Source organism: Diadema setosum, chromosome 12 (assembly GCF_964275005.1).
Source record: "Diadema setosum chromosome 12, eeDiaSeto1, whole genome shotgun sequence".
NCBI lineage: Eukaryota > Metazoa > Echinodermata > Echinoidea > Diadematoida > Diadematidae > Diadema > Diadema setosum.
In genome coordinates, this window is record NC_092696.1 from 10,526,245 (window position 1) to 10,538,853 (window position 12,609).

Consider the following 12,609-nt stretch of genomic DNA (forward strand, 5'->3'; position numbering starts at 1 on the left):
ACATTATCGCACGTGAGTCCTTTGGACAAACAGGGGGTTTACGAGATGGCGAAGGAGTCACAACAGTCTTATTCCCTTCAAACCCATGTTTGTTTCCGCCACTCATGAATAATAATTGAAGTACTTATGTGCCAAACTGAATCCGCTTCACAGATCAGGGGCGGATCCAAGAATTCTGTAAAGGGGAGACGCCTTTACAAAATTAAAGGGAGGCACACCCCCCCCCCCCATTTTTTCCTTTATTTCTTTTGTTTAAAGAAAAAAAAGAGGGGGCGCCCCCTCTGGATCCGCCACTGCAGATTATAGGCCTACCATGTCTCATTGTATAAAAGTGACCAACCACTCTTTATGTCTAATTGTGTCTAATGGTAATCACTTTTCACCATAAACCATCCATGCCAGGTGTCTAAAATGAGCGATACATGGTGGTAAAGACAATGAATGAGCGAACAGAGATTGGGTAAAAATTGATGAAAATAATCCAGATACTAATCTGATATAATAAGAACTAATGTATATCGGAATTGATCGGAAAGTGATATAATAATCGGCTCTAAAACAGGATGCCGTTTCAAACACGTTCTGGAACCCATACACTTTCACTGCGAACAGCTTCAATTTACTTTTTTTTTTTGAAAATCGGGAGTATTTCTGGACGGCATTAAAGTTTGTTTCTATAAAATCATGTTTAATCTTTATATTATTACAGGTGAAATTTTATTTCATCTATTCAATTTGATCTACTAGCAAACCTTATAGTGTATTCGGACATCTTTTGTGCATCCAAAGAAAGTTGACAGCGGTTTGAATACTAGTAGCTGATAGTTAAAGCTTTATACACTATAGCTGGAGGTGAACCTCGTTAAGATGGGCCAATGTGATTAGTGCAATTTTCTTATAATGACACTGGTACATTCCCTGACAAGAGAGGGCAGCAGCATAGGGCTAACCCAAGGGCCACACTACACACAGCTTATGATGTCGCGTGCGTAGAATGATGTAACGAAAGTATAAAGAAAATGCAATATATTTTAACTTTTCTCGCTTAATAATAGAGCACTTGACTTGCCTCTTTCAGAAGGCATGGGGAATGATATTATTACCTTTAACATTAACTTTTTTCAGTAGTGAGTCGAGGAAATGTGCACTTTTTTTTTCTTTCAAAAATGAATTTATATGGAATTCTCTTTATATTTTCCTTATCATATCGTTCTACCAAGGAAGTATGAGTTCTCTCATACCTCCTTGGTTCTACGCATGTGACATCATGCACTGTAGTAGTCTTCTCATCCAACAGTTACTCAGAAACTTTAAAAATTCATATTTAAACGTTTGAATGGTTGTCCAAGTTATTTTCCTCAAACTTTCACTGATGTGTTCTACACTGCAGCTGTATTCACTCAATTCATAATCATGTGAATGAAGGTTAACTTGTCCTTTAACATTATCTTTAGGCCTATCCAAGTTTTATGGCAGTTTGTGACAAAGATTTGTTTGTCTGTCTGTTTGTTTTGCCTGTTCTGTTCTTTCGTTTTGTGCAGAAAATTAAAACACTGAACATCATCAATTTTCTCCATTTACTTTTAATTACTCCTTCCCGTTCCTGCCTTTGGGATCGGAGTGTTTGATTTTTATAACATAGAAATATTGTAGAATTAATTTTATACTTTCATGGCTGAGTAAAATCTTAATTTCTGACCTCCCCTTTTTTAACGTAAGCTATACATTAAGGTGTACATACTCTGAATTTATTAATCTCGGATAGAAATCATCCTGAATGTGTACTATTCAAGGGAAATGAAATCCAGTATACTATGCCTATACAATCATGTGGATTGAACCAACATGCAGTAATCTAGTATAATATACATGTATAATAACACCTTATAGGCAAAGTTTGAAGAAACATGGACAATCCGTTCAAAAGTTTCAGTACCACTATCGCTTGATGAGAAGACTTCTACAGATCATGACGTCACTTAGGGAATACGACATAAAAACAATAATAACACAGAATTTTTGATTAAGCAAATTCTGTATTAGTGAGTAACTGTGCATGCAGTGGCGTATCTAGGGGGGGGGGGGGCAAGGGGGGCACGTGCCCCGGGCGCCACTCCTTCGGGGCGCAAAAAAAAAAAGAAAAAAAAAAGCGAAGAAGAAGAAGAAAAAAAGGAAAAAAAAACACGAAGAAGAAGAAAAAAAAAACGAAGAAGAAGAAAAAAAGGAAAAAAAAACACGAAGAAGAAGAAAAAAAAAAAGAAGAAGAAGAAGAAGAAGAAGAAGAAGAAGAAGAAAAAGAAATGAAAAAAAAAAAAAAACTCGCCCGGAAGGGGGGAGGGAGAATGGTGTGTGTGTGTGTGGGGGGGGGGGGGCAGAAAACCAAATCAAACAGGATAAAAACAAACATGATGATGACACGGACAAAATGACAATGTTTATTGTGTTCACACAAAAATTCCATGTTCTGTGAGCTGAAATACAAAAATTTTCGGCTCGCTCGCTGCGCTCGCTCGCCAGAATTTATATAAAAAAGAAGGTAAGATCAAAACGTGATGATGACAAAATGACAGTGTCTATTGTGTTCACACATGTCATTTTATATCTAGCAGGCAAAATGTTTCACGGAGCAGCGGCTGCAATTTCTTTCGTTCTGAAGCGATCGCCAATTGGATCAAAAGAAGGCGCCAACAGGGGGGGGGGGGGCGCAAAAAAGCCCCAAATCAAACAAGATAATAACAAAACGTAATGATGACGCAGAAACATACAAATTTCGGCTCACTCGCTCGTACTAATTTAGAGTATTTTTTCAAGTCCTCAGTCTGTTGGTATAAATCGTTATCTATAAGGTCGTCACTATAATTGTGAGATTTAATAAGCAAAAAAATTACAAGAATTCCATGTTTTGTAAGCTGAAATACAAAAATTTTCGGCTCGCTCGCTGCGCTCGCTCGCCAAAATTTATAAAAAAAGATAAGAACAACACGTGATGATGACGAGGACACATACAAATTTCAGCTCACTCGCGCGCACTCAGTCCTCAGTTTTTGGGTATAAATCGTTATCTATAAGGCCGTCACTATATCTTGATTAGAATTGTAAGATTTGGTAAGCAAAAAATTACAAGAATTCCATATTTGTAAGCTGAAATACAAAATTTTTTCGGCTCGCTCGCTGCGGTCGCTCGCCAAAATCTATCAAAATTCATTACATTTAAATCACCCTCAAAAGATCCCTTTTAAATGCTTGAAAAAGCATCATGTGGACGTAAAGTCCCTACCGGGATGGGGATGGGGTTGAACACTTCAGAAATTAGGGGCGCAAGTTTGGTGCTTGCCCCGGGCGCCGTTTTCCCCAGATACGCCACTGTGTGCATGACAGAACTCTTGCTTGGTGCGCCAACACAAGCAATATACGCGCGCTGACAAAGGACATACTTCACGACTGATTTGAAGAGTTTTATTGCGAAATGAGCTAAGCGCCATTTTTAAACATTTCAATATACGTCCACCATCAGATAGAGCAAAATTAAACCTTTCCGGTAATACCTCACCTGTAGCATAAGAAGGAATGTTTTAGAAGTTATAGGATGGAAAATATCCTGTAGTTTCTTACCATTTTCTTTGTTTTTGTTTTTTATAAGCTTTAATCACAAATATCTCAACTTAAGAGAATAGAGTTAGCTCTTTTTGCGATAAACATTTTTTTTTTTTTTTTTTTTTTTCGTCGAAGCTATTTGTATTGTCTGTGCCGGGCTTTGGCTTGTTTCTCAAATCCATCTATTGGTATACGTAAGCCTATGATTACGATACTTCTCTCTATCTCTTTCTGTCTCTCTCTCTCTCACACACACAGAGACACACACATACATACGCACACACTACACTTTGTATTTTTTTTTTAAGATATGAATTTTCAGGTGAACGAAAAAAAGTCGACTTCACAACATTATTCTGAATACAATAACATCTGTCTTTGACACCTGATTGGGTAGAAATATTTTTCTGAATTATCTTGAAAATTGTACAGTTTCAGATCTAAAATCGGTATTTTGAGTATTCACAATTGAGTAAGAAGATATATATTTCAATTTTATGTCAATTAAGCTTAGTATGGGGTTTTGTCATCTTCGGGACAACAGAGGTAGGCCTATATAATAACTATGTAGTTTCTGATCATTTTAAAGGAACACAAGAAATTCCCATTTTGAATTTCATACAATATTTCACAGGATAAATGTCCAGGGAAGGTCATCGAACACAAACTCTTCACTGACCGGGATAAGATTCATACATACCTGTTTATAAAAGGTAAATATTACAGGGGTATAATCGAAAGACAAAGCCAATGCGAACATATCAAAGGGAACTACGGAAACGCGAGGAGGAGGGACGGTAAGTCAGCCGCTGCGGTAATGTGAAATTTGGCCCCCGTAGAATTTTCAAGCCCGTCTTCCGAGCATACCCAGCGTCTAACCGCATACTCCCGCGAGTATGCATGGGTCGTACCACGGGCGCATATCACTGGCGGTATTTTTAGAATGGTTGCCGAGCGTTTATATTCAGTTTGGGGGAGTACGAACTAATGGAGCTGTGAGGGACAAATATCGTGGGATATATCCACGGTGCGCTGCTTTTCCGTTGTGGCCAGTGGTGGATAGACATAATCAAAAGTAGTTTGGAATGTCTTGGGAAATATTCTGGACATAGGCCAGAATTAGTTGGGATGTTGCAGTTTATTCACCATTCTCAACCCAACTTAGTAGTCCCTAATAGTAAGATTGATAATAGCAACATTAACTGTAATCAGTATTTTGAGCAGATAATGGTAGTGCATGCATTAGAGCTTCTAACTACTAGTAACTAGTAGTGGTTGCGGTAGACGGTAAAAAGTTGTGGTAGTAGTACCGATAAAGGCTGTAGGAGCCAAGACGAGAATGCAGTTCAACAGTAGGCTCTAGAAAAAAACACAAAACAAAACAAAACAAAACAAAACAAAACAAAACAAAATAAAACAAAAACAAACAAACAAACAATACATAAGATGACTACTTCACTAGAAGTAATCCCCTTATCACCATGTGACACAACAGTATTAACAATGACAGGATGTAAGGTTATGTAGACATTATCATTCGAAAAAAAAACACAAAAAACCAAAAACTGATATTGTGTTAACAATCAAAAGGTGGAAGAATCCCGACAATTTCAGATGGCAAAGTCTTGGAAAACATGGTTATTCATGGGTCCTTATTGTGGGTAGGTAACGAATATATCGCTTGAAGTGCTCTTGACTTGAAACAATTATCATACACTCTAGATTTTTGTGAAAATTATTGTCCCCTATTCCAACTCAGCAAGTCGACATTTCTGTCGTCCCTCCTTAGTGTGTAAAGGACATTCACCTATTTTTGAGTGGACTCACCCTGACGTCACGGTATGGCAGCTGATCGATTCTCGGATCGCGAAAGGCGAAGACATGTTGATTAGATGGCGAAATGCTGAAAGAAACACACGGGGCCAAAACAAGACAAGAATTTCGGCCACAAAATGCCCCGTATTGACGCGAGATAGTTCCAACTCTGACAAGAAGAAAGGAAAAATATGAGAAGCAACACTCAGGATATTATTTTAGTGGAGATAACGCAAGTTTCATACGTGAAGTGGAAAATCGGGTAACTATTTGTGTAATCTACAACGTGCTTGTACGTACGGAATTCGTCGCTGGGGAATGTACACACGCGAGCCTCTATTGTTCGAAGCCATTTGTACGCGGGATTCATAGAAACGGAATTGTGGATGATCGTGTGTCGCCGTCAACTAGGGCGATGATTTCAAGATCCGATCGTCGAAATTGTATTATCACATGCAAGGTAACGTATACAGTCCATGTAAACTTGTCTTTGTTCTTGTCGAAAGCAAGAAGTATTCTGGCGTTGTTTGTCATATTGCCCCCATTCTGTGACCTAAATGTTTGTGTATGTTACTGCACTGCGACTGCTTACGTGCGCATGCATGGCTATGGCTCCATAGCATGCGAGTGAACTGTGCTACTGAGCTGTACTGTCATCCCATGCACTGTGTACTGACCACTCTAGCTATGCGCTCCCACTGTGCTGTGTGTTGTGGTGCAAAGGAGATAATGAGTTGTCAAGTTCTAAACGTGATAACAAATATGCAAGATAAAAAAAGAAAAGAATCCACCAATAGCACTGGCAACAGCTGACTGTAAGTGATTGGCAGTGATTATGGCGGTGATCGTGTAGATGATGATGTAGCCAAATCATTTTAACAGCAGTGTTCACAGTTCTGTTAATGTTATGTTATGGTTATTTTAGCCAACAGTCAACACTGCACTTTCTTTTATGCACTTCTCACAGATGACTGAATTTACACCATGCACTCTACAGTCAAACAGACTGGTAGTGGTAGAGTGGTATTGTTCAGTGTTACGTTAATTGGTAGTTCAGTGGCAGTATGCCAGTAACAAGATCATGAGTGTTTATGCACACATAGTAGAGGTCTACTACATAAAACCACCTGCATGCAATCTTGTCTCTATTGTAAAAATGGCATTCTGTCATTTAGTTTTCTTGAATTCTGTATGAAACAGGACTCAGGAGGAGCGAAATGCATTCAACGTTATAGCATTTACATTGTTGAACAATACTTTACATTGACCTCTGATTTTATGATTTAACTGTACTTCTGGCATCCATTCAATACCTACGGGTGCTGAACAAGTCAGGAAAGGCAGAGGCTCTAAAAGTAACATTTACAATATTCTTTAAATTGTGCCATTGGCCATCTGGACTGGTTAAAAATGAGGAGAACTAGAAAAGCACTTGGAGAGTATAGACCTCTGCCATCAATGACCCAAGCAGCTCATTTCCGCCCATACAATTTAGTACACACATACTGATAATTGCCCTATTTGTGATTGATAAAGAAGCCTTTCTACTCAGGAGCAATCATCTGTTGCTTGTATCGTCATACAGTAAACTTATCCTGTAAGTTTATCCAAAACTCTTCACAACTTTTCGAGTTATTTTACAAAAAGACAAACATATACACAGCAAGATACACATAATCTCATTGCATTGGTGGAGGTAACAGGAATGATGGACATGTACAGTTTTGTGCATGTACTGTACAAAGTGAATATTCCAAACACTTATTTTGACCTATTCTGAAATTCACTGTGCTGTGGGAGTGAGTACAATGGATCTCTTGCTGGCTGTATGGGTACGTATGTAATTGATAAAATTGGTGCTGTCCCTCTATAACTTGTACAATCATATCAACAGCTGTTGTACAAGTGCTGTAGAATCATAAACTCACACACACGCATGCACACACACACACATGCACACACAAATTATGGAGGTTACACGTTTTAGAACTTTTTTCTGCATCTTTTTCTCTTTTTCTCCTTGAAAAGAAAGCATTCTAAGTCGTTCATACAGTCCATTATCTACAATTGTACATGTACAGTAGTTGATACAGTCTGGCATGCATGAAAGGGTTCTACATGTACGTGGACAATGTACAAGTACAACGTAGTTTTAGTTTCAGCTGGAAATGTATGTACCTGTACATGTAGGTTTGGATGAGTAATGGTTCCATTTTTCAGTGACTCATACAAGCTGTAGATTCAAATAGTAATTGTTGATGTGTTATGGCATGCTTAGTTTCTCTGTTACAACAGATTAAACAATAGAAGTGTTTTAGGGTTTGGAGAAGAGTGCTTTTAAATTGCAAAGTTTGGAAAACTTCTTACTTGAGTTTCAGTTCTCAGTCTGTCACATTCACACGACCATACATCACTTTCCAAGGCCCAGGTGTATGTGTGTGTACAGTGTATGTTGGAGGGGGGTTAATCCGTTTTCAATGACTTTTCATCTATAATGTACAATCTAATGGTTCCCTTATTTTACTTGTTCAGTTCTCTTTCAAAGTTTCAGTTTTTTTTTTTATATACATTGTATATATTTTTTCATGTGTGTTAAACCTCTCTTACTGTAGCATGTGGGGGCGGGGGGTTGATGCTATTTAGTACCTCCAGCCAGGCAAAGTTATACAGGGAAGTTGGCATTGAATAATCATAATACAGGACAAATATTTCAGACCACATTATGTTCCGTATTCTTTCTCATATCATTATGAAAAATTGTAACAGAGCCTTACAAAAACCTGTCTTCATCTTTAAATAGGCCTAGTGCATTGTATGGGCCTAGTTGCATACAGGTGTACCAGCATGAGATTTTTTTATTTTTTTATTTTTTTTGATTGATCAATCTGTTTTCTGTTTATGAATTACTTATTGATCTCTTCCATGTTGTATGTGTATGTGTGTAGACAGGGCTGCACACGAAACCATTTTTTTCTACTGGTCTGACCTGTCCCTGTCAGACCGTTAGATACCCAGTTTTCCATTTTTTACTGGTCTGAACCTAAACTCACTGGGCCATTAAATTCATGAAATGATGTACTGGTACATGTACGAAGGGCAAATTTTTTTTCATTCAATTGCAATCAAGAATTTACTGGTCCTTATCTTTCTTTCTTTTTTTTCTTTTTTTTTTTTGACTGGCCCCAACAATGTTGTTGCCTAAATCAAGGTTGTACTGTAGGAGGGTGAATTACTCCACCTTCATTTTCATATGTTACTGGTAAATTCATCAGACAACTACATGTAGTAGGAGGGTGAATTACTCCACCTTCATTTTCATATGTTACTGGTAAATTCATCAGACAACTACATGTAGATGATCATGTAACCATTCCCTGACAATATTTTGTCCTGTTAAATGCATCCTTGCAGTTGCTGAAAGTGGCCGGTACTGAGGACTTGTATGAAAGAAATATTCCCCACATGCTCCCCCCCCCCCCCCAAAAAAAAAGAAAAGAAAAGAAAAGAAAAGAAAAAAAAAAACTTTTTTTTTTTTGCTTTTTGCTTTGAAATACTTTTATTTCCATTGTGTACACTTCCTACACAATATTAAGAAGGTATGAAGACAGTCTATTTGTCTCAGGGAGTTGCTGGAATACATGTAGATCCTGGTCCCTGCCTCATGTCTGTGACTGGCTGTTTGTTCATGGGTGAAATTTGGAAGGAAGATTGGGGTTTGGGGATTCATTTGGGTTTTACGGAGAGTTTTTATTCAAGTAGGCCAGACTCTACTACAATGTACAACGATTAATCCAGAGGATCTTTACAGTGCTTTAGCATGCATGAGTGGTGAAACAGGTGTGTGTTGAAATGTGGGCCAGGTGTTTGCTCATTTGGCAATAAAGGAAGGAAAAAGAAGAAAGGAAAAACAGAGAAAAGAGGAGGGTTAGAAGGGGAGACCCTTTATCCTGTGAATGGCCAGTGAGGAAGTGTGCATGGGAATGGGGCCTTTTGTTCCCTGAAGTGAATGCGGAAAGATGGGGGGAAGGGGGGTAATCTGCTCAGCTGTCCCCATTATTAATGGTCCACTCCATAATGCAACAAGTGAAGTGGCCTGAACATGCTGCTGCCTTTCAAAAGTCAGGCTCTTGTGGAGAGCCTGCATACTTGTAGGCCTATGGAGTAATGAGAGAGAAGAAAGAAAGAAGGTTGATTGGGTTTAATCATCTCTTGTAATACTAAAGGTAAAGATTATACACAGCATGTGATCCACAGGTAATTAGACAGGAGTGTGAAGATGGACATGATGTGCATGAGCTGAGCTGCAGTTGGTGCTCATTAAAACAGTGGTTTTGTGACAGTACGCACTGTACTTGTAGGCCTACAACACTTTGTATAAAACATACACAAGTAGCAACATACTGTAATAGTGGTGGTGTGTGCAAGTGATTGTGTAGGGTTATTTGTGTAAGGGCATCCATAGTTCTTCTTTAAGGCTTTGATTTTTGTTTCCTTCCTTTATAGGTTTACTTCTGTACATGATTCCGTAAAGAACATGTTACAATGTACATACATGTACATAGTACATGTGGTTCTGCATTTTGTAGGTTTTGCAGCCAAAGCATTGCTGGCTTTGATAGAGAGAGTGGTGTTCTAGTAGTTGCCTCAGGAAACAGAATTGAGCGCAGTATTTGTGTGCTGTGCTCTGTGGAATTCAGACAAGGGGTGTGTAGTAGTCCTCCATGGCCTTGGACAGCTCACCCCTATGACACTTCAGGAGAGAAAAAAAAAATCACATTGCAGGCCATAGAATTAGAAACACAACAGCACAACAGGGAGAGAGAGGACGAGTGTACATCGTGCAAATGTGTACAATACACACTCACTATGGTACTGTATTTTAATAATGTAATTATTACATTTTAGATATTTACTAACCCAGGGCTGCCCACTAACCCATTTTTTTTTTTCTACTAGTCCTACCTGTCTGTTGGACAAGTACACTGCAGGTAGGCCTACCCAGTTTTTCCATTATTTACTTTTCCATCCCTGAAAAATTTGCTGATCCGACAGTGCTTTTTACTGGTCAGGGACTGTGTGCATCGTTGAATAACATATTTACTGTACACTGTATGTACACTGTACATACATTGTATCTCAGTCTCTGTATAATGGTGACTTCTTGCTCTTTAGATAAAGTTCCTGATGGAGGATGAATAATGACAACTATTAAAATTGAGTTGATTTGATGATTAAAATGTATAATAATTTGGACAAAAAGGTTTTTCTTTTCCCACTTTTTACCTACTGTGTAGGCACTATGACAGTAGTGTAAAGTTTGTACACTGGAAAATTGCAGTTGTGTATTAAAGAGGTGTACAATGTGTACTGTATGTGTTTGTGTGTGTTTGAGGAGTTGGAGATCTACATTGTAAAGGACCTATGATGCGCACACATGTATCCCATGCCAGGAGCATATGTACAATAGGTAATGTACTGTACTGCGCATGCAGTTCAGGCTTTAATTACTGTAGTTACTTACAATACAAAAGACAGGTGGACATACAATGTATAGAACTTTGTATAAATACCGTGTACAGACTGTACACATGGTACATGTAATATATACAAACCACTGTACATGCATGCAATGTCTGCTTTGGAAGCATACCGGTAATTATGGAGACCTGTCATGCAGGTTTTCCTCTGTACACAAAGGGGTAAAATCAACTGTGCAGCCTTTATTACCGTCCTGCAGTAGCAGGATCCAACTCCTGGAGAGAGCAACAAAGGTGCTCCGGAGTTTTTTTTTTTCTGCGGGTGTGTGGGTGCCACAGCCGTGCACGTGCCCACCAGACCCATAGGCCAGCAACACTGACTACGATGCGCGATGTGGAGGTATGCCTTTGTGTGTGATGTCGTTTTGGGGGTTGAAGGGAGAGTGGTCTGACCCCTATTCCTGGAGGTTGACCCATGCAGGCGGCCAAGCAGAGGGGCCAGACAATGGAAAGAGTCCGCCCCAGGGTAAACCCTACACCTCCCAGGCTCGACACTCGCACACTGACCCCAGATTCAACCCTTCCCAGAATGCCAGGGCACTTGACACTTGTCTTCATAGTTGGGTCCAGGTGCAAAATAATGTAGTCTTTGAAAGAGAGACAGAAAAAAAAGGAGGGGGGGGGGGGGAGTGGGAAAGAGTGAGATGGAGAAAGAGAAAGAAAAGAACAAACAAAACAAACAAACTCACAAAGCGTTCTTGGTGACTATATTCTTATATTTTTTTAATGCACTTTCATATGAAATTTGAATACTTCAAGTGTAGTAGTAGAATTAAAGCCAGCCATAATAAAGTGTATCATAGTAGGGGACCTATTTGTAAAGGGTGTACAAATGTACATGTAGTATATTGAGTGTGTTCACAAGAAGGAAATTTCATGTACACTTGTATAATGTACAGTGTAAATCCTACTCTGTAGAAGACAGTGCTTCTGAAATAGGCCTACTGTACCTGTGATGTCTCTTGCATCACATGTCATAGAAAATGTAAGCATCTGCTCTGCATTTCTTGATCACATGCTTTGCCTGCATTGTACTGTATGTCAATACTTCTTTCAGGGCAACATGTATACATGTGCAGGTAAAAAGTAGCTGTGTAGTAAAGTTTTGATGATGTCCCTAAAACTGTATGCCCATTTTTAGAGTCCATGACCATCATTAATGTGTACAGTATATTGTGCAAATTGTAGTTTTACATCGTATGTGGTGTACAAATAGTGTACAGTACATGTACGTACATCATCATGGGAATCAATACTAGTACTTCTACAGTGAATATTTGAGGAAGCCATGCCTTGCTCCTTAAGTTAGAATAGTAAGGTGATCGTGTGGAAAAGAAAATACAATTGTACATGCAAACAAAGGTACTGTCACATGCATTGGAATTGATATCTAGGGGCAGGTACCGTACCTACAGTACATAATGAAATTGTGAACTGTGCATTTGAGTGTCTTTGTTGTTTCTTCGTACAATGTACGTTGTACAATTATAAAACGTAATCATTGCAGTACAGTGTATGAACAGGTTATGTACACCTTTTGTAGAATATAGGCCTACAATGTATGATACTGTATTGTATCTTTTTGAAAGGTGCCACAGTGCGTGTCTTTTCTGCAAGTCTCTCAGTTTATTTCGGTTTTATTTTTTCATACAATGCTTGCCAT